The sequence below is a fragment of the Protopterus annectens genome, chromosome 1.part1 (genome assembly GCF_019279795.1).
Source record: "Protopterus annectens isolate FY-2018-M chromosome 1.part1, PAN1.0, whole genome shotgun sequence".
Lineage (NCBI taxonomy): Eukaryota > Metazoa > Chordata > Ceratodontiformes > Protopteridae > Protopterus > Protopterus annectens.
Window position 1 is genome coordinate 1,033,283,082 of NC_056726.1, and position 23,785 is coordinate 1,033,306,866.

Sequence of the window (23,785 nt, forward strand, 5' to 3'; positions counted from 1 at the left end):
AACAAAACATGCTGGAGGGACAGGTTCATAACCCAGACTGTCCATGCTATGGAATAGACTTCCCATACATGTCAAGCAAAGCACCTCACTGGCCCTCTTCAAGAGAAATCTTGATGAGTAAATGGGACATAGAAATTTCACCCTGGGGATCACTCCAATGGCTCTACTTGATACAGGCACTGGGAGCTAATGTCAGGTGGCATGATGCCAGGGTAATCATACAGGCTAGGCTTGTAAAGGCTCAAGGGCCATTAGCCTAGTACACACCTATGAACCTATGAACGTAGGAAAACTGAGCAATGCATAGAAGTGCATAGCACTGCTTTCCTGGTTTGAGCATTGCTTAGAAGTACAATTATAAGCAGCATTCAGCCCAGCTAAGCGGATTTCTGCACTGCCAAGCACTGCTCAACATTTGCCACTTTAAGTACAGCTAAACTTAGCTTAGTGGATTTGCGCACTGTTGAGCTGTGCTTAGCATTTTCAGAAATGGTCCACTGGTGGCAAAGGGTGGGAATATGACCTTATTTAAACTGCACAGGTGAGAATACATGCAGAAACCATTAGAGTTGGATCCCTCTAGGAGTTTTTGCAGATGTTGGTGAAGGAGTGCTCTTTTGGGTGCAGTACTGGGGCATTTTGGAGTCTGGGGTCATAGCTAGGCTCCTTGTAAAGAACCATGACACCAGACTGTTGTAAGGCCAGTACCAGGGCTCAGAATGTAATGCTTAGGCCTGGGACTATCTGGCAACTGAGCTTATCAATGCCAGTGGCATCCCACGCACTGGTGAGCAGGTCCATCACCATTATGATGACCTCAAACAAAGGAAGGTGGCTCTCTTGGCCCAATGGATCCAAGATGCTTGGGACAGGAATGTCCCAGAAGTTTGTAGGTATAGCAACTGGTGATCTATCAGATTATAGTATGAATATCTGATAGACAGGTACAGATATATCTTGCAATAAATATATATATATATATATATATATATATATATATATATATATATATTTATTTATTTATATATATATATATATATAGAGAGAGAGAGAGAGAGGTCTACTTCATATGATTGAAAGCTCATATGATTGACTCATTTGGTCGAAACTCATAACATTGACACTTGAAATTCAAAGCATTATGCCCTTTCCCCACTATAGCGTGACCCTGGAGTTAAAATAAATAGGGGGTGTGGGGGGCAGAGCCCCCCACATTATTTAGATAAATATTGTCATCTCTATTATAACTATCTACATGTATGTTTAAAATGTATTTTTTATGTGGGGGGCTTTGCCCCCCACACCCCCCAATGTGGATGGCTGTGCCCCCCGCACCCCCACTATCTATTTATTTTAACTCCAGTGTCACGCTACTGTGGGGAAAGGGCATAACGCTTTGAAATTCATGTGTCAATATTATGAGTTTTGACCAAGTGAGTTTTCAGTGTTTTGAGCTTTAAGTGTTTTGGTCTCTCTGAAAAGTTTGTCGATCATATGATCTTTCGATCATGTAAAGTAGACCCATATATATATATATATATATATATATATATATATATATATGTATATATATATATATATATATATATATATATATATATAGTCCAATAAATGAGAAAATGTAATTGTTTACCACCATTAGATATAGTGTTTTCTGAGTGTACTGAATAAATAAAGTTTGTCAGACCAATAATGATCTACAAGATATGCAGTACTACTGAATGTAAAATATCAACTGTAATAAAGCACTGTGTCATGTTACTCAAATAATGATTTATACCACAAACTGTTGTGTTTAATCTGGTATATTGTTGAAGAAATAGAATGCATACAGGTGCTTTAGAGCTGATATGGCTTTCACAGCATGCATTACCTGAGGTTGTTCTGATAACCAGCTGTTATGCAAACTTGTAGATTGTGGAGCTTTAAAACAAGATATAAATGAAAGATGAAGTATGTCCTGCACTAAGATGTGAACCTTGAATAGTAATGTGTAATGTATTATAGTATGTCCCCTGCAGCATTGCCTTGTGTTAACCTTTGCATTCCAGATCTTATTATTTCAAAGGATTAATACAGAGTACACTATTTGTACATGCATGAATCTCACACATTTATGTTTAACTGTCACTAGAGTCTTTGGTGACACTACACTTAGATTACAAGGTCAGACTATCTAACCAAGAGAGTATTAGGCAAAAATCAGTCAAGCAAGAGACAGCAGTTCCCCAGTAGCTCGTTGTGATGAGAAATAGCTTTGTCATTCATTTTTGCACACACAAACCACAGTTGGAATCTAGGGAGTGGTTCTGAAATGTATGAATATTTACTCTCAGGTAATCTTGAATATTTGTAGAAACAGTCAGGTAGTGTTACCAGATATGGTATCCACAGGTCTTACAGGTAAGGAAATGTTTGTAGTAGCTGTCTGAAGGGCGTACTAATAAACCATGTACAACTGTTCCAGTGCCCAGCCCAATTGCAAATGACAGCAGGAAAGGTACATACACCATGCACTATTCCCGATACTCTTCCCGATACATGTCTCTCAAGTGTCTCACGGTCACAGCTAGTGGTCACTGCTGCCAATAACCTTGGACACAGATATGAATCCAGATGAAATATGCCAGTAGCACACTCACACAACATCAGAGCAGGGTACACCTTCTTCATCATATATGTAACCCTGACATGTATGAGTCCTCTAGTCATGTACCCAGAGTTATCACAGTTTGCCCCATACCATTCCAGGTTGACATTTTAACTATGTATGTGCTACAGAAGCTATGGGCCACAGGTAGATGTAAAGTGAGGGCAGACCTGTAGAGTATTGAGCAGTACTGTTGTGAAAAATAGAAGCCTATACAGTTCTTAATGGACTTTTTTCTCTCTCATAGATTCATAGATTAATACTAAGCTAACTGCCCTTGTGAGCCATTTTAAGCCTAGCCAATTATCCCTTGTGAGACTCAAACCCTGCACTTTGTGTTTGTAAGGTAAACACCTTAACCATTAGGCCACCCTCCCTACCCTTCCAACCCCTTATCTGCATCAGTCATTATTATTCATATACTAATGGCATGTTTTTCTCAAAACCTAATGTTGGAACTTATGTTCTATTATTGTTCATATATTTAATTGGTTGCATATTAACATACTTTGTTCAAATACCATTGTTGGTGGCCTGCTGCCATAAATGTAACTGGCATGCTGTTACAATGCTAATTGTTATTCCATTTATGCATGTGTTCTGTTTGCTATGCAGTTGTTTCAATTCTATTGTTCTGAGTTAATTGGAACACCCATGCATGCTGTTAAAACTAATTTTGAAATGTTTTGTTCATGACTAACCAATGCATTTTGTAAAACCTCAACATCATTGCATGTTTGAGAAGGCAGATCCCAGTGAATCCACCTGTCCTGCCTCATCTGGCCACGGCACCAGGCCCCAGCATGTCTGGGACCCAACCTGGAACTGCCTCCTCTGCTGGTTCTGCACTACCCTTGGGTGGAACTGCTTCAGGGGATGGGGCCTGTCAAAAGAAAAATATACTTTAAAAATGATCAAAACATGGTAGGTTCAGGTTAAGGCACTTTAATCTTGTAGCAAGGAGACAAAAACGTGCTATTACAGAGTTTGTCTGACTAGAAACAGGAAATGCTTTCATTTTTATACATTTTCTAATAAGACATTGCCTACCAAGCTGACGTAGCAAGTTATAAGTCTTTTCATCATCACTTGTTGACCACCATTCTCATGGATTTCTGCTGATTTATTAATTTTTCTGAGAAACATCCTAAGGAAAACAACGTGGCCTTGGTTACCACCAGTTAGATACATGTTATGTTACCATTTAAGGTACTATGGCTAATTCAAGCACAAAGCTAGCAGTTCATTTCTCTAATAATCCTTTGTCTACTTTATCTCTAAGCTTCTGCAGCTGTACATGTTCTCATACTTTGAACAGAGCTGATTGTTTAGAATCATTACATTTACAGGATATACCATTGTTCATTCAGTCGTTCCTGACCTAGCAGACAAGCACCTGCTTCTCAAGTACATTTCCAAAAGGTATAAACATGAATATTGCTGTGCTCGCAGTTACTAGGTCAGAGGGCATCTTGCAAGTTTCAGAAAGCATACTGCAGTTTCAAAAAGCATCTTTTTCAGTTCTCATATGAAACTCAATTTGTATAAAAAACAGTGCATATAAAATAGAATGAAAAAGTGTTAATTCTTTTAACTACTAATTTGCATTAAACATACACACATTAATACATATTTTTCTAACATTTCCCCCCTATTAATACTTTTTAATTCTATTTTCAAAAAAGAATAAATGGTTTGTTTCTTTTCTTACCCTCTTCCAATCAGGATTTGCAGTTAAGAAAGTCATTCAGTTTAAACTTTATGAAGGTGTTTCACATTCTAGCAGCTCTTCAAATTCAGTACTCTGATACATAGTCTCAGAAACTGATATGTCTATAAATTCTTTAATTAATTTCTTCATGCAGGGGATTCCACAACAAACGCAAACTCCTATTAGGACTATTCCCACCCCAATGGCAATCAAATTGTTCATTAGGATGGAACCCCACCCCCCCAAATAAATTCTGGAAAAAGTCCGTCAGTGGGTTTGGGCCTGGCTTGGTCATGGCCAACACTTTCTGAATTACCTCAAGATGGTCATTAATCTGGTGCTGATGATCTGGGATAAACGCACAGCATTCTTCTTTGATTAAAGCACACGTCCCACCCCTCGCCATTAGGGTGAAGTCAAGAACCATTTGGTTCTTGAGTAATACAGTTCTCATTGCATTCAGTTCATCAGTTATCAGTTCAAGAGCAGAAAAAGTTGCATTACTCATTATTTCGAGAAGTTTAGACAGTTTCCGCAGCTCCCAAATTGATTTAACTGCACCATATGCAGGTAATATGCCTGCCCACGATATGACAGCATCACTCAAGTCCATGTGCGTAAGTTTGGTTCCCACACTATGATGGTCTTTCCAGCCCGCCTTGATCTGTCCCACTGGATTCTCAGGTTTTTTAACAGTCTTTTTGGTTACATCTCGAGTGTTTCGAATATTTCCCTGAGGCAAGACTGCAGTGTGTCGTATGGCCGGGACCAGGTATCCCAAAAAACAACTGCCGGACCAATTCTCAGGTAACCATTTATATGCTTTTTTACCACACACAAAATAACAGTCCTCTACTTTAGTGGTTACTTTGTTGCGAAATGACTGCCCTGCATGAAACATTTTCCTATCTATCACAGATAACTGTTTAAAAAGTACAGGATTACGTTGTACCTGATCAAGCATTTTATGCATAGATTTAAGAAATGAGTTATAATCTGTACTACAAGATCCACCCAAATCGTTTGCTTTTGTATAACATTTATATTGTACGGTCACATTACACTTGCTCCAACCCACCTGTACAGTATCATTTTTGTAAAAACATACAATTCCCTTTTGTGTCACAGGCAAATGCAGTGCTACCTTATCATATGCTTTAATAGCTACAGTGTCAAAAAACAGATTTTCCCAGGTCTCATTGACCCCTAGGGGGACAGCAGTCATTAATAATCCCCCATATGCTGTTGGTATGGCCGTGCAGACCCAGCAGTTTGAAACATTAAACATCTCAGCATACACACGTGTAATCGCCTGATAAGTGTTAAAGTTCGGATGCCAGTCTATGTTTGGCTCATCACGTTTAATCAGTTCAACTCTTGTGGCAGGAAAAAGGAAAGGCCACAACAAAAAGAACAATGTAATTAGCATAGCTATCAAAATGATCATGCAAGTTTTCTGAGGTTGCTCAATGTCTCTATTCACTCTATATCTGGCCATTTTGTTCTCGTTGTACAACAGTAACAAGGTGTTTGTCCGATTCAAAGTTCTTAACCAATTTACAGTGTGTCAAATGAATCCAGGATGCTCGCTTCGCGATCTTGACTACAGTAGGTGTCGACAGTAGTACCTGGTACGGCCCTTCCCACTTCGGAGAACTCCAGTTCTTTTTCTTCACAATCTTCACCCAGACCCAGGTGCCTGGGGCTACTGCTGCTTCCGATTTCGGTTGCTCTTTATCTGAAACAGAATTTAACTGCAAAAGTTTGTTATTCAAAAATCGGCTCATATACCCTGCGAGTGAACTGTCAGCCTCCTGCTCTGCAGACATGAGAGGTTTCCACTGAGGTGTATAATATGCCCTCCCAAATAAAATTTCAAAAGGAGTTAATCCCTTTGCATTTGGAACAGTTCTCATGCTCAACAGTGCTAGAGGTAAACAGTGCACCCAGTTCTTTTGTGTCTCACTAATCAATTTCCTAAGCTTATTCTTCAATACCCCATTGTGCCTCTCTACTAATCCTGCAGATTGGGGGTGATACACACAGTGGTTTTTCAATGATATCCCGAAATAACGACTAAGTTGTTGTATTGTTTGGTTTACAAAATGTGTGCCATTGTCACTATAAATCTTTTCCGGTATGCCAAATCTGGGTATCATTTCTTTAACAAGGACCTTTGCAACAGTAGCTGCATCTGAATTTTTAGTTGGAAAAGCTTCCACCCATTTAGAAAACATATCTATAATGACAAGGTAGTACTTTTTATTTTCACATTTGTTCAGTTCTATAAAATCCATACAAATAGTATGAAACGGATAAGGTTGTGTAGGGAAACTCCGTTGTTTAGGCTTCAATGCCCCTTGTGCATGATGCTTGTTACAAACATGGCATGCTGCACAAAAATTTTTTGTATAATCAGTAAATCCATACATCGTGAACACTCGATTCACTAACTGTACCATCCCCCCTGTTGAGACATGGCTCTGCCCATGGCTCAACAAAGCTGCATATCTAAACAAGTTAGATGGTAGAATTGGTTTCTTTTCCTTGGAGATGTACAGTCCCTTCTCAAGGATTGCTCCTCGTTTTATCCACTTTTGTTTTTCTACATTTGTAGTAAGTGTCTGCATTGTTTTTAACATTTCTAAATCTAAAATATCAGAGGGTTGTAATTTCTCACTCAAAAGAAAAGCTTCTGAAGCTGAAGCTGCCTGTTTTGCAGCTGTGTCAGCCCTCGCATTACCTTTTGAAATTCTATCCTGTTGCTTGGTATGAGCTATGCATTTACAAATAGCTACTTTTTGAGGTAATTGAATAGAGTCTAATAAATATAAAATAAACTGTGCATGATTAATTGGTTTACCAGTAGATGTTATCATTCCTCTATTTTCCACTGCTGTGCAAAAACATGTACAGTAGAAAAAGCATACTGGCTGTCAGTAAAAATATTCACTTTCTTACCTTCTGCTAAGGTACATGCCCTTGTCAAGGCAATCAATTCTGCTGCTTGTGCAGATAAGTTGTGTGGTAAAGACTTTGCTTCTAAAATCTCAGTATCAGAAACTACTGCATACCCCACTAGATTCTGTCCTGTAGGACCCCTCCTGCACAAGCCATCCACATAGTATGTCACCTCGGCATCATCCAAGGGAACATCTGTAAGGTCTTGTCTAGGTAGTGTCTTTTGTTCAATCTCCTGCAGGCAGCAGTGAGGTTTGCCATCTGCAGGGGTTGGGAGCAAAGTTGACAGATTCAAATTTGTGCATCATTCAATTGTCATATGAGGTTGGCTCAACAGTATAGTCATACAGGAAGGATGTCTAGCAGGCGAAAGATATGCTACTTTCTCTTGCAGTAAAATGATTGTGACTGCATGAGGCACTCTCAATGTGAGAGGGTGGAACAACACTACTCAGGCTGAAGCCTGCACTGCCATTGCAGCTGCAACTACTGCTTGTACACAGTGGGGGAAGGATCACGCCACTGGGTCTAACTGTGATGAATAGTAAGCTATGGGGTGTTGTCTGTCCCCATGCTGCTGTGTCAACACTGATGTCATGTAACCTAGCTTACAATCTACAGTTTGAAAAAAATCGCTTATGATAGTTTGGTAATCCTAAAACTAAGGAAGATGCTATCAGTTGTTTTAGCCTGCAGAAAGCTGCTTCTGCTTCTGGTGTCCACTGTAATACATCCTGTGCTGCCATCGGCTTTTTGAATATCAAATTAGTCAGCGGAGCAGATTCCAAAGCATAATTCGGTATCCAACTCCAACAAAAGTTAGTAGTTCCCAGGAAAGACATAATTTCCTTCTTGGTAGTTGGTCTAGGTGCTTGTAATATTGCTGTTTTTCTGTCTTCATCTAAAATTCTACCCTCTGTGGATATTACATATCCTAGGTATTTAACTTGTTTTCTCCAAAGTTGTAGTTTGTTTTTGTTTACCTTGTGTCCTTGAGTAGCTAAAAATTGTAATAATGTTATGGTATCCTCTCTGCATTCTTGCTGGGTGGGGGCTGCCAGCAGAATATCATCTACATAAAGTAAAATCTGGCTACCTTTCGGTGGGATAAATCCCGCCAGGTTACTTGCCATTTCTTGTGCAAATATCATTGGACTTTCACAATATCCCTGTGCTAGCCTCGTATATGTATACCATTTCCTCTGAAATGTAAATGCAAACCAATGTTGGCTGTCTGAGTGTATCGGTATCGAGAAAAATGCATTACTAATATCTACCACAGAAAAATACTTCTGCTGAGGCTTCAAATCATTCAGTAAGGTGTGTGGATCTGGCACCGTTGGTGCCCTGGGTATAACTGCATCATTTACGGCCTGTAGATCTTGGACCATACGCCATTCCCCATTTGCTTTCCTAACAGGAAATAAGGGTGTATTACACAGTGAGTCAGGAGATTCTATTAAGACTCCTTCCTTAAGTAAGGCTGCTATTATAGGTTTGATTCCTATCTCTGCATCCTTTCTTAAGGGATACTGTCTTTTCTGAGGTCTAAATGCTGATTTTGGCGTAATAGTAACTGGTCCTGCTGTACGAATAAGTCCTACATTTGATTTCCCTGTTGACCAGAGAGTCAATGTAAGGCTTTTTCCTCTTTTTCCAGTAAGAGTAATACTCAGCTGTCCTCACTGGCCTGTGAGTGCACAGCTGGGTGTGTCTGTGTTATCCAATTCCATTTCTGCTTCTGTACTCCTTGTTCAGAGAGTTCTAACTCTGTCTGTTTTTCCCACCTCGTGACTTTTTCTCCTAAGTCTGCCCACTTCAAATTTTTATTTTTAGTTAAGCTCACAAGTGGCAATCGATTAGATTTGTAAAGTGCTAAGTATTCCTGGGGCAATGAACAGCTTATTACACTGTTTCCTTCTGTGTCCCAGTACAAATTTTGTAATACTAACCTGTTTGCATGGTTCTGAAATAATTCTTGCTCATATTCTTTATCAGGTCCTGGTCTATTACAGTAATATAGAGTACAATGCAACAAATGCTGTTTGTCAGTGTCAAGGGAGGGGGATTTACTGATGGCTACATTCATCAGTTCTTCGGTTACTGCCCCTGGACCAGTTGTAACCAAGTCCTGGCTGTACCAATAATATGTCTCACCTTCCGTTCGCACTACAAAAGTATCCATTTGTCGCTGTGCTTCCATACCCTGCATGGTTGGGACTACGGCTATGCCAAATACCTGCATTAAGTCTCTGCCCAAGAGATTTACTGGGCATTTTGCAGAGACAACAATTTTGCTTTTCTGGGTCATTCCTGAAATGGGGTCAGTTATTGCTATGTCATGGGAGACTGGCTCCCGATACAGCTGTTCATTAGCTGCTTTTACTAGTATGTAATCTGGTAATTCTGAATCTTCCGGTAATTTGGAAGGATGTATCAGGGTTCGTGAACCCCCTGAGTCACACAAAAATGTGACTTCCCTCCCTTCTACTAGAAGTGTAACTTCCGGTTTTGTGTCTACTAAGTAGAGCTCCAGGCTCAATAATGCTAAATCCAAAATTTCATTTTCTTCATTATCTATGAATTCATGTACATCCTCTATCCCTTCTGTCACATCCTCTACCCTTGCTACCACACTCGCATTTGTCTTTTCTTGTTTGTTTTCATTCAGTAATTCCTGACTATCATATAGTCATTCCTCACCCTCTTTATCTTCCGTAGTTACCTTTTAATTTAGCCTGCAATCCCTTGCCAATTGTCCTTTTTTTCCGCATTTAAAACATTCACCCCTTTTCTTTCTTTCTTCAAAATCTTCTGATCGCTTATCAGATCGCTTGTTTCCCTGGGCATTTTTCTTACACTTTTTCCCGGTTTGCACTACAAAGACTTCTGACCCATCTTCTACTGCAAATACTTGTGCTTTCATTTTCTTTTTGCTATTAAAATGCCTTTCGGCATGTCTTGCATATTCAAGTAATGACTGTAGTCTACCTGTACGATGATCTACCATGTGCTTTGTAACAAAGCTGCTAATGGGAGTAATACTACCTTTTAGGAATGCATTCTTTAGCTGCTGCTCATATGGGGAATCATGTGTTTGATCTTCAGGTATCTGCATTCCGCAATGGTTATTAACACACTCTAATACTCTAGCATAATATCTATCAGCAGTTTCACCTTCTTGCTGTATGCACTGATTAATGCAAGTCCAATCAGCCCTAGGGTTCCACTTTTCAGAGATTCCATCTGTCAGACCTTTCACTCTGTTATCCAATTCTGCATTACTATGTGGGAGTGGTCTGAGCTCTGCGTCATGAGGATTCCAGTTGCCACTGATCATGTGCCAATCTGGGCCTACAATTTGTCTAACTACTTTTTCTACTTCTTCTCCATTCAAATGGTAACTTAATCTCATACCCTGTAAGTCTTCTAAAAATTTTCTAAAATTAACCTTCGGATGGGGAATTCCCTCTGTGGCTTTCCGGATATCTTCTGGTGTCCATGGTCTATAAACCAAGAGAGTCAGATCCTGTCCTGCCTGCCCTGCCTGTGGATTCGGTACTTCTATGAGTGGACATATTTCTTCCTCACTCATAGCTCGTGAATTTGTATTCATCTCATATAATTCAGTTTCCCCTTTCAAGTTACATGTTCGAAACCTAGTCTCGATAGGATCCCTAACAAATGGTTGTGATTTTGCAGGAACAGCTGGGTATAGCGGAGGTGGATCGGTTTGTCCACTCACTTCATATTCTGGTAAGGGAAGCGGAGGGGGAGGAGGAGGGGCCGTTGCTATTACCAAGTTGTTATCTTCTTTATCTAAGAACATTGCTTTTGAATTTTTAATCTTTTGTTCTCTGCGATTTGCTTCCTCAAGCCACCTATGTGCCTGAGGGACTCCTAATTGCCGCTGCTTTTTTAACTGACCTTTTGTGTCTGTTTTCAGTTGTCTGACAAGTTTAACAAGTGCAGGTTTATCTAAATTACCATCAAATTTGTATTTTTCAACCCATTTCGCATAGTACTTAATATTATCGACACGCTGTAATTGCATATATTTTGCATCTTCAGTTAGGGGCGGGTCTCGGGAATTTTTCGTGCACTGATTTCCCATGTTGCCTTAGCTAAACTGTAATTTGTTACGTAACCCTTCTTATCACGTGGTACCACAGTTCTACACCTTTTCACAGTTTATCTAGAATAACTGTCTACCTATTCTGTTTCTCTGATCTATGACAATACAGTAACCTTTTTGTCCCTGATCTGCACATGCAAATCCTCCTGACAAAAAACAGTTCTGTAACTAGTCCCTGATCTAAAACAGAAAAAGGTAAATTCCTCCTTACCTGACCCTCTGTGAGTTGATCCACCGGATCGTTGACTCGTCCTCCAATCCCAGATCAGAAACAGTGGCTGGCCTCTTTCGAACGACAATTCAGCCGGAGGTCTTTCAAAACAGAAGAGCCAATTTGGCCTCTTCTCCATACGGGTGCATGCCACCGGGGCCCAATTCTGACCTAGGCCTAGAGCGAGAGGTACTTTCCGGTCCGAAGGACCAAACTGTCAAAGGAAAAATATACTTTAAAAATGATCAAAACACGGTAGGTTCAGGTTAAGGCACTTTAATCTTGCAGCAAGGAGACAAAAATGTGCTATTACAGAGTTTGTCTGACTAGAAACAAGAAATGCTTTCATTTTTATACATTTTCTAAAAAGACATTGCCTACCAAACTGACGTAGCAAGTTATAAGTCTTTTCATCATCACTTGTTGACCACCATTCTCATGGATTTCTGCTGATTTATCAATTTTTGTGAGAAACTTCCTAAGGAAAACAACGTGGCCTTGGTTACCACTGGTTAGATACATGTTATGTTACCATTCAAGGTACTAAGGTGGCTAATTCAAGCACAAAGCTAGCAGTTCATTTCTCTAATAATCCTTTGTCTACCTTATCTCTAAGCTTCTGCAGCTATACATGTTGTCATACTTCGAACAGAGCTGATTGTTTAGAATCATTACATTTACAGGATATAGCATTGTTCATTCATTCGTTCCTGACCTAGCAGATAAGCACCTGCTTCTCAAGTACATTTTCAAAAGGCATAAACATGAATATTGCTGTGCTAGCAGTTACTAGGTCAGAGGGCATCTTGCAAGTTTCAGAAAGCATACTGCAGTTTCAAAAAGCATCTTTTTCAGTTCTCATATGAAACTCAATTTGTATAAAAACAGTGCATATAAAATAGAATGAAAAACATGTTAATTCTTTTAATTACTAATTTGCATTAAACATACACACATTAATACATATTTTTCTAACAGGACCACCCCCCTGTGTGCAGGTGCAGAGAGGAAACCGCCACCTGCAACAAGTTCTGAGGTACGGTGCACATGGTCATCCAGACAGAGCTGGATGTACACCTGATCCAGATCAAGGCAGACTGGCATACCTCGAGGGGCAGCCTGCCCTTACTGTCCAGCCCCCAGCACAGCCTGGGGGCACATGGGCCTCAGATTGCCAACCACCCTCCCTGTCCAAGTTGTTAACCCCCTCAAGTGTAATACACCTCCCCATCTGCTGTCTTGCCTGTCTTGTCTGCAAAAGCAACCTCTCCTACCAAACTTACCTCCCAAACATACCTACAACCTTTCCCCAACATCCCACTCTCACCTTAAAAAGGGGGGTCATCTCCAAAAAAAAATCACTTCCCATACATAGCTCTCCATTTCACCCCCATGTTCACTGACTTCAGTCAATCTGCCCTTGAATTATTCAACCAAAGTCTATCACCCACACCCCTCCCTTTGTAGTGTGATGCTCAAAATTCCAAATTGTCCACATCATTCACTGCTGTTGCTGCAGAAGAAATGGAGAGCTATGGTCCTTTCATACACCCATCCTGCACATCCTTAGCTGTCTTCACATTGTTTTTCCCCCTGCTTGCCCCCATTTCACCACTTTCCTATCAGCCTTTTTTTCTTTTCTTTTTTGTAATTAGCATGAGTTTAAGTGGGAATAAGCAGCACTAAGTGAAGCCAAAAAAGGACTAACTGCCTCTTAGTATTGTGGCGCATCACACAAACCCACAAAAGGCTGCTTAAAACTGCTTTAATCATTCTGTCTTAATCAGCCCCTGTTCTGCCCAGCAACAAAATAATCAGCACTGGCAGGTCTTGAGCCCAGGACCCTATACACTACAGCCAGAGCAAGATACCACTACACCATATGAGCTGAAGGAGTTAGTAATACTTTTTCAAACATATCATGCATTACAGTCATTTAACATTAGGGAAAAAAAACATATCATTATCAAGTCTTAAACCCAGGACCTGTGCACTATAGTGAAAGTAGCATACCACTATGCCAAATGGACTATGAGAATTTGTGAGAAAAAAATGATATCACTGCCAACTCTTGAATCCAGGACCACTGCACAAGAGTCAGAACAACGTACCACTACACCAAATCAGCTTTGGGAAATTATTAAGGCACATACCTCTCATCCTCTTAGTGCAAAACAATCTGTATAAAGACTGAAAAAATGGGGGACAAAGGCCCAACAATAGGCACATATATTACATAGTGCAGTTATACATATTAAAAAGTTGCTAGAATAACATGGTTTATTTCAACATACATTTCTGAAGGATTTGAAGTCAGTAACTCAAAGATCTGTCATTATTTAATGCCATCAGACCTCAGATATCCCAGTTATTTACCAGAAAACAACAAATATTCTGAGGAACAGACCAAAAATATGAGCACAAAATTCAGACATTCTGTGAAAATATGCACAATATTTGGTATGCTAATGCATTTGTAAAGTTATCAGGTAGTAAGCATCACTGCCAAATTATGAACACAGAACCATTTGAACTGCAGTCAGGGCAACATACCAGTAGGCCAACTGACCTCTTGACTACAGCAGCTGAGTTTTATAAACAGATCCTGATAGGTGGTCACACAGTACTCCTAGATATAGTGGCCAAAATCCCAGTGTACTTGGGCTTCTAACACAGACCCAGTAAGCAAATAAATGCTGCAAAGTGTTACATGTGACTGTACAGATTTCCACAGAATGTCCAGGGTTATGGCTCATATTTATGGTCTATTCCTCGTAACATCTGTGGTATTCTGCTAAATCAATGGGATGATATCAGGATGGAAGTCACTAAATAATAATGCACATTTGGGTGTCAGACTTCAAATCCCTCAGAAAATGAATGTCAAAACAGACCTTGTTACTCTAGCAATTTTCTAAGGTTATGACACCAATATGTAAAACATCAACCTATTTTTCACCATTTGTCCACACATTTTGTCATGCTTTGTCCACATTTCCTGTGTTATGTTGTTGAGAGGTATGGAGACATAGCATGCAAAACTGTGGACACAACACATCAATCCAAACAGTGGATCGTATTTCCTCCTACCCTCTGTGATGCTGTAGCTCCCATACCTCCATAATGTTCTCTTCACAGGCCAGGGAAAGAGGCAAGGCCCACATGAAGGCCTTAATTAAGCCAATGTGTTGCCATGACATTGGCTAATAGGAAGGCAATCCAGCTATTCTGAATGCAATAAGAAAATGGGAGCAACAGATAGGTACACAGGCCATCACCTCTTCATGAACATTACCTACAAAAGGCAAGCTGATGCCTGGGATAAACAGGTCTGAAACTTTCATCAGGAAGACTGTGACTATTCACAACACCTTTTGTGGGGTTATTCTGAAAAAGGGGTGCACTTTACCAGGTATGTCGAACAATTAAATATGTAATGGAATGTAGATGGGGGGAGTGCAGTCATGGGAAATAGGAATTTAAACAGTAGCTCTCAACAACACTTCCGGGACTGTCATGTTACATGTTAGTCTGCTGTCCATCATGTCTGCAGCATACCTCTGACCTATACAGAGTTTTGCAGAATGGCCTGATTTTTGCCTCACAATTCTGGCCTTATTTGCATAAAATTGTGGTTTTCTGGCAAATTAGTGGCAAATCATGAAGGACTGAAATTAGAAAATAATGACAGACAGTTCAGTTCCAGTCTTCATACTCTACAGAAAAGTCACGCTAATGCAAAACCTGTTATTCCAACAAACTTCTACGTTTGTAAGAGCAATATTTAGAAACTGCCCCTATTTTGGGGCCTTTGTCACACTTTTATTTATGGCTTTGTCCAGATTACTTGCTCTAACAGGTTGAGATGTATGGCCTGTAGGGACATAGATCACAGCTTTGGCCCCTGAGTCACCCCAGCAAGGCTCACATATGACTACTACTGGATTGTTTGTTGTACAATACTGACTGTGACACTGCCAGCCCAGCTAACTGTGATCTAAATAATCATATCATTTGTGTATATTTATATCATACATATGCGTGTCTTATAAGTGTAAGAGACCTATATATGTTATGTGGATATTAAACAACTGGGGCAGAAGTGTGTGGGTTGGACTGTATGTTATGTACTGAGCGCAAACCTTACAACTGTCCATACTTTTGCAGACTGACCACTTTTGCTTTATAGTTTTACTCACTTACATTTGTGTTTTGTCTGGCAAATCCATGGCAAATGATTAAAGAGAGAAGTCATAAACTAACAGCACACATGTGAATGTCAGATGTCATATTCTTCAGATAACTTATGCGAAACCAAAACCTAGTACTCTAATAACTGTCTAGGTGTGTAAGAGCAATATTTATAAAGTGCCACTATGTGTTGGCCTTTGTCCCCCCTTTAGTTGTGCCTTTGTCCAGATGTCTTGCTCTAACAGATTACTTACATAGAACATAAATGTATAGAAAGTATTACCTGTGCAAATTAATGCATTAATAGTAGAAACTGGAAGCCCCAAACATACAGACACAAGTGGCAAAACATCAAGTAAATCAGCTGAACTTGTAGTATGAATGTGTTACCTCAGTTTCAGTGCAGCAAGCAGACATAAATGTCTACAGCTAGAGGTTTTTGTATTGCTTGACACATAAATAATTACTAGGTTGAAAATGTAGATGTGCGTCTCTGTGCTCTGACTTCCAGTTCTACACAAACATCAGGCAGATATTCTCTTCTGATGCAGAGATGCTAAAATGTATGTTAGTTGCTGTTAACCTGGCAAGTGAAGGCAGGTGACAAACACTTATGCAATCTGACCTAAGCCAGCATGAATGTTGATTATTACTTCCAGCCCTGTCTAAGAGACATACCTTTGCATGTTGTATGTGTCTGTGTATCTAATATTATCCACTGCATTTGTCTTGCTAATTGTAAGGAACTAGGGACATGTAAAACTCTTTACATATAAATGGGCAAATAGTATATCTGCCTAGTGTTTGTGTGGTCTGCATTGCTCTGAGTATCAGTCATCTCTGCATTTAATGTTGATTTGAAGCTCTGGATTTAACATTTGATCACTTATTTTTTTTGTATCTCATTCTAGTATTACATTTGTTTAGTTTTAAGTTACTATTTTGTTGGAATTTTAAGAGTTCTTGGCTAGGGTCACTTATCCGTTTGCAAACTGTGAATAGCATCATTTAAGTAGTTGGAGGAGCTGACAGACAGCATTGTTTTTTTAGTTAGAAATACCTGTAGTTAGTTGAAGTTTTTGTGTGTTCTGCATTGCTCTGAGTATCAGTCATCTCTGCATGTAACGTTGATTTGAAGACCTTTATTTAAGGTTTGATCACTTCTATTTTGTATCTTATTCTAGTATTACATTTGTTTTGTTTTACGTTTTCTGTTCTGTTGGAGTTATAAGTGTTTCCACTCCCACTCACCCCAGTTCTTGCTGTGTCCTTAAATTTGGCGGCTTGTGAGTTGCCCGCCCCTACTATAAATCTCATTTTTTATATTCCTCCTAGTCCCATCCCATCTTCTTAGTCTACTGAGTAGAGGGAGAGCATTTGGGAAGGGTGCCCCACCTTGGTTTCCCAAACTTAAAGTATCATATTTCATCCCTTTCCAGTAAACCTAAAGTAAAACTGATTTTACTGTATTTGTTTTTCTTCATACTTTATTACTTTATGTTGCTTTTGCTGCCTCTTCTTACAAGTACTTAATTGCACTTAGTCAGCTGCATGTTTTACTGCTTGTGAGCAGCCTGATTAAATTGAAACTGTCATTCTAAGCCATTTGGTTTAAGCACTTGGGCTTCAGGCCAGTTGTTTTACATTAAGATGGTTTGTGGTCTGCACTCTTGTGGCAGGAAGGGTAGTTTGCACCCTTGCAAGTTGGCCTTTGTTGATTGAAGACTTTTATTGTCTGTTTTACTACAAGTGTCTTACTTCTGGTTAAATCACTTGGGCTTCAGGCCAGTCATTTTCCATGAATGAGGTTTGTGGTCTACACTCTTGTGTATGAGATGGTAGATTCTGCCCTTATGAGCTGTGAATTGCTAGTTAAAGGAGTATTGTGCCTGCTTATTTCTTGTTCATTAATGAAATTGGTGCACCTTGTTTGCTGTAGTATACACTACATACAGAACTGCTGAATTTAGCTTTGTTTGTAGAATTTGAGCAGTAATCTAGGCCATCTTTTTGAAGAGGCTTACCCTGCACCCTAGTGGCAGGGGTGTGCAGTTAGAACTTATCTGAATGAAGACTGCTAGGACAGGGCTCAGTTTTGAGCTTTCTTTTTAGTTAATTGCTGCATTTGTTTAAATCAGTTTGCGCTTGTTTGCTACTGTTATATATTTGCAAGTATCTGTTCTCCTGTGTTACATTGGCCTACACAGACTTGAAATATCATTGCCATAGTCTAGTTGCCTGTTTTGCTGTATTCAGATCTGTTTGTGTGTTTCCTGTGTTTGCTACTATGCCATGTTGTGTTGGCCAGTGCTTGCCTGCACTCACTGGGAGTAAGTGAACTGGCTGGAACTTGTCTGGCATAGGGGGTTGAGCTATGAACTCTGGGACAAGGGTTGGTTGGTCAGTTCCAGTGTGTCTAGTTTGCCTTTTATTTTTGTACTATTCAAACCCAGCATTTGTGTGGGTTTGTGTTTGTTTGTCCATTGCGTACTGCCAATGTGCTGTAGTAACCCTTTGCAAGGTATCTCAGATGCAATGTTTGTCCCTTACTGGCACTCCTGTGTGAGTGAGACCCTCACCTGCAGCTGCAGTATTGATTTTATCCAGCCATACTCACACCTATGGGTACTGTCCTCAGATAGTACCCACTCTGCTATCCCTGACCTCTGTTCCACAGATAATAATAACCATGGATGGACAATCTCCTGTAGTTTATCCTGCTGCTGTGTTTGATATGGGCATCCTGAGACAGTGTAGCAACTGCCTTATTTACACAGACCATCTTCTACTACTACCACCTAAGAACACAATATCTGAGAGATGCAATCACATTAAGAGCCTAGGCTCTTTGCTGTCTCACTCAAAAGCCAGTACACGAATGACAGACCCCGATGCTTTGCCAGAGATGGCCTTCATCTGTCTCCCCTGGCTATCTCTGGCAAAGGCTCTGATCTCCCCCATAGTGACTTTTGTAGGCAAAGTCATGAGCACAATATTAGCAACATGAAAAGTAAGTTAAATGAAATGTAAAGGTCATGCTGCTAAATGCTAAGAGTCTTAGCATGAAACTGCAATCATTGAAAACATCCCTTACCTTGGAGGGTGCTAACATTTGTGCAGTCCCTGAAACCTTTTTCAAAGCTGTGGAGAGCACCCCAACCTTACCAGGCTACCCATCTACTATACTTTCAGACTCCAAATGGAGGGCTACAAAGGCAAAGGAGGTTGAGTTACAATACTTACCAAAGACATACACACCTCCAGGCTGGTCAAATGGTATTACCCACATGACACACACCAAGTACAGGTAAGTTTCAGCAAAACACATATTCATATCATAGCTAGCTACAGACCCACAACCAGGACACAGGATACCCACTCCACTAATCCTGACTTAGTTAAATCCATCAAGATTCAACCCTCTACCTTGATTACGTGTGACTTAAAGTACACAACCATAGTGTGCAAAACCTATTCTAGCCCAAACATGAACCCTCATCAATGGCAATGCATTGCCTCTGGTGGTCGACACTCCTAGGAGAGGTGTAAATATCCTATACCAGGTCATAAACAACATGAGTAGCCACTATAGCACTCCTACTATGTCATCCTCCTTGTTAAGATCCGACCATAAAGCGATCACTTTTGAAGTCACCATCTACCCTGACCCCCCCCCCCCCCGTTATGGGCAAACAGAAAAACATTTCCAAAGCTGAATACAATCTTCTCAGAGCATGTATAAGCAGCTTCACAGCCACTTCCCCTTCTACTGGAACTTGAACTAATGTCCAAGCCTACACCAACAAAATATATGAGCACCTACATAGCTGTATGGACTCCGCAATACTTGACAGGACCAAATCCTCCTCCTCAAGGAAGTTTAAACCTGTCTGGTGGACAGCAGCAATAACCAAACAGTATAATAGAAGGAAAATTTAGTTATCCAGGGCGAAGAAAGAGCAGGTGACAAGTTGGCAGCAATCACTCCTTTGTATGAACAAGCATATTTGGTCACCGGTGTAACCATCAAAAGGTAAATTTGAGTCCAAATTGGCCACATCCACCAAGGACAATCACAAGGCCTTCTTCACATATGTCCACAATCTCAAAGCCAACACCCAAATCTGCCTTTGTGTTAGAAAATGTGTGACTGTGCTTGTAAGCCAGATGCCATCAACAGGTTCTTTAAAGAAATGCCATGGTGAGGGGGTCAACAGGCCTTAAAATTGTATAATTACAGCAGATATGCTTCACACACAGAGTAGTATAGTTGTCAATATTGAGATTAGAACCCCTATCTAGTTATTTATACTATAGTGTTATGCAGTTATTGCACCTGACATGGATGAATGACATCAGTGGGATTTGTAAAGTAGGGTAATGGGAGATGTACCACACACACACACACACACACACACACACACACACACACACACACACACACACACACACACACATTTACCAGGACTGAGATTAGAATGCCTACCTATTTATTTATGTGTACTATAGTGTTATGTAGTTATTGCACATACCACAGAGCTTACAGGGCTGAAGAGTGTCCAAAAGTACTTCTAAGGTGAATGACATCAGCAGATCTTGTAAAGTAGGACAATTGGAAGTGTACTGGGTGGGAAAGGCCTCAAAATACTTTAACCTACAAACATACAAATGCACACACAAAGGTGGGTGATGTGATATTACAACCCCTACCTTACTACTATTGCACAATGGAGCTCACCTTCATGCTGGCACATGTGACTAGTTACAACTGGTATGCAATTGTCTACAGCAGGACATCACTCTAGGCCTTTCAGGGTATCCCTGTCTATGACTCACTCTCTGTTTCTCCCTCTCTCTCTCTATATATATATATATATATTTATATATATATATATATATATATATATATATATATATATATATATATATATATATATATATATATATATATATATATATATATATATATATATATATATATATATATATATCACTGTATGTCCCTCTCTTCTCCATGTCTATGTGTGTGTATGCTTGAAATATTTTTACATTTTGCCCATATTTATGTTTGTGTATCACATGCAAAATGCAGATATATTACATATCGGACACCTATAGATAGCTGAGGGTAATCCTGTGCGATGGGTGTGGGTACAGACAGTTGAGGTGTACATAGCTGTCTGTATGCAATGGCATACATGCACAATACAGTTATATAGTCTGATGTGGGTTTAGACATGGGCTGTAATTCAAGAGTAGGAGCATGCTCAGTATGACTTTCTATAGTAAGAGTGGGACTCCATTCCAGAGATCGATGTACTCTGGTCCGGGGTTTTGTGTGCTACAGCCATATCTCTCAACCTGTTAGTGCAAGAAACCTGGAGACAGCCTGCCAAAATGGGGGGATAATGACCCTAACATAGGGAGGTACTGTAAATATTGCTCTTATAAATGTAGAAAGTTGCTAGAATAACATATTTTGTTTTAGCAGACAGTTTCTGACATATATGATATCTGACACTGAAATGTATTGTGTCATTACTTACTGACAGAAATCCTCATATCATGACAGTGATTCACCAGAGAAATACAAGATGTATGATGTGCAGACCAAAATTATGAGCCAAACTATAGATTCTCACCCAATCCGGCCAGTTGAGAGGTGTGGCTACAGCCAATTGGCTGATGAAGCTGTGTAAACAGTCCAGCACTTCAGTGATATACCAGCTAGGGATCTCCTGGTTGTATGTTATTCTTCTTTACTGAAAAGTCATATCCTGGTGTGGGTACAGAGTGCATTATACTGAGCAGAGATTTCCATAATATGCATGATATATTTTACATAGCACTGTGATTTCCTAGTATGTCAGTGGCAGAGCAGTAAAGAGTAATGTGGTGAACCAATGTCCAAAGCAGAAAGGCAACAAACATGGCAATACTGGAGATAAAAACTTCTTTATTAACTGATATGTGAGCGCTTTAGTGCCTCCTGGCACTTCATCAGACATTTTGAGAAACAAAACACATGTATTTAAATATCATCTCAACTATTACATCATCAGCAGCTTATACAATCACTTATCTGAACTGTTCAACTGCAGCACTCTTCACCAGTTTCTATCTATGCAGTGTTAAAAGCTCTATATCAAAATTATGTAAACTTGAGGAGTTTTGTTTGAAATCTTGTGAACCACTGACAGACATTTGTTTATAGGTTCATAGGTAGATATGAGGTTACTAGGCTATTGGCTCTGAAGCCCTAATAACCCTCGCAGATGAGAGTGTAGCCCATGTTAAGACATGCCAGCACCCAGATTCCCTGTCCAACAGGGACACAGGTGGAATCACAGGACTGTATTTTCTGTTTCCCATGCACTCATACAGGGAGCACTTCAGAAGGGGTATTGAGGTACTCGACTTGATGTGGACAAGGAGTGTATTCCACAGATGGGGAGGCTGTGGGATATGTATCTGTCACATCAATAAGCCCTATTAATATCACAGACCAGGTTGATGCTGATCCTACAGGTTGATCAACTGGGCCTTGACTTCCAAATGTGCAACAGTCCCATCAATGCATGGTTTGTATTGCTTTGTATGCCAGACATAGGTCACCTCTGAGGATTATGTATGGAACTGAGTAGTGGGACAGAGCTTTCAGCCTATCTGTGTAGGGTAGGTGTTTGAGGTCCTGGATTCTCCCGGTGAGGAACCTCTGTGGTCTCCCCAGCTGCTGCATGTGCTTTGTGAGGTACATGCCAAAAGGGGCATTATACAAAATAATTGGCCTTATAAGGTTAGATTACATGGATCTTATGACCTCTTTGTCCCTAGATGGGATACCCTTACCTTTGAGTTGGCCCATCTATGAAGCTTTCTGTACAACAGAAGCAACATGGTGCTCAGAATTCAGGTTATCAGTCTAGTTGGCCAAATACCCACTACTGACTGTGTATGTAGAACATTGCTGTTAATGTGATAATATGTGGGGACATCAGTCTCTCCAAAAGGGATGATTATGCATTTGCAGGCATTCAGCTTGAGGCCATGTTTCTGGCAGTAGCCATTTGTTTTGGTGAGACCCTGTTGGAGGATGTCCACATCACTTTGGGAATCGATGATTGCAGTCATCTGCCAACTTGGTCAGCCATAGGCCATTGTTTTTGGCCTGCACCTCAGGGAATTATATCCCATATAACAGAGGCCCAAAGACTGATCACTGGGGTATGCCACTCATTATGGGTGTACTTCTTGAGTTGGCTACCCCTATAATGATTAGGTGGGTTCTATCAATGAGACAGCTTGATACCCATCTGGTAACATATGGATTTCTGCCTAGTTGACAGAGTTTATATACTATGGCCAAGTGGGGAATAGTGTGTAAGGCTTTGGCCAAGTCAAGGTAGCTGGTGTGCACAATATTTCCCTCATCCATGCCTTTGTTGGCTGTCTCAGGAAAGTCAACCAGATTTCACTGACATACCTTCCCTTGACAAAGGCAGACTTTGTGGGATTGAATATTTAGAGTTTGCCAATGTCCCTGTTAATGAGGTCCATGATAAACATTTGCATGGCCTTGCAGATCAGGCTAGTTAGGCTGATGGGTCTTTAATTTCCTGGATTGGTGAACACTCCACATTTGTGTAAAGGGATGACAGTGGCTGTCTGCCACTTGGCTGGGACAAAGCCAGTACTCAGGCTTTCGTTGAGTAGGGTGTGTAATGGTGCTGCATGTTCATGCCTAAGTTCATGTAGGTTGCAGCCTGGGATGTATTCAGGTCCCATGGAGGCTGTCTTCTTGGGTTTGAGAGGGCATTGATGCCCTGTTCCCTAGTGATAAGGGTTGGGTGGTCAGGTACTGGGGATGTTGTGCTTTACTGATGTGGGACAGAGGGGAAACATTTCTGCTGAATCTGTCAGCCGGTA

The 23,785-nt window shown here is 40.3% G+C and overlaps 1 protein-coding gene across 1 annotated transcript in view; it reads left to right on the forward strand.

Annotated features, from left to right (window-relative positions):
• Positions 1-23,785, forward strand: part of LOC122815301 (deleted in malignant brain tumors 1 protein-like) — a 1,941,982-nt gene that overhangs the window by 171,320 nt on the left and 1,746,877 nt on the right.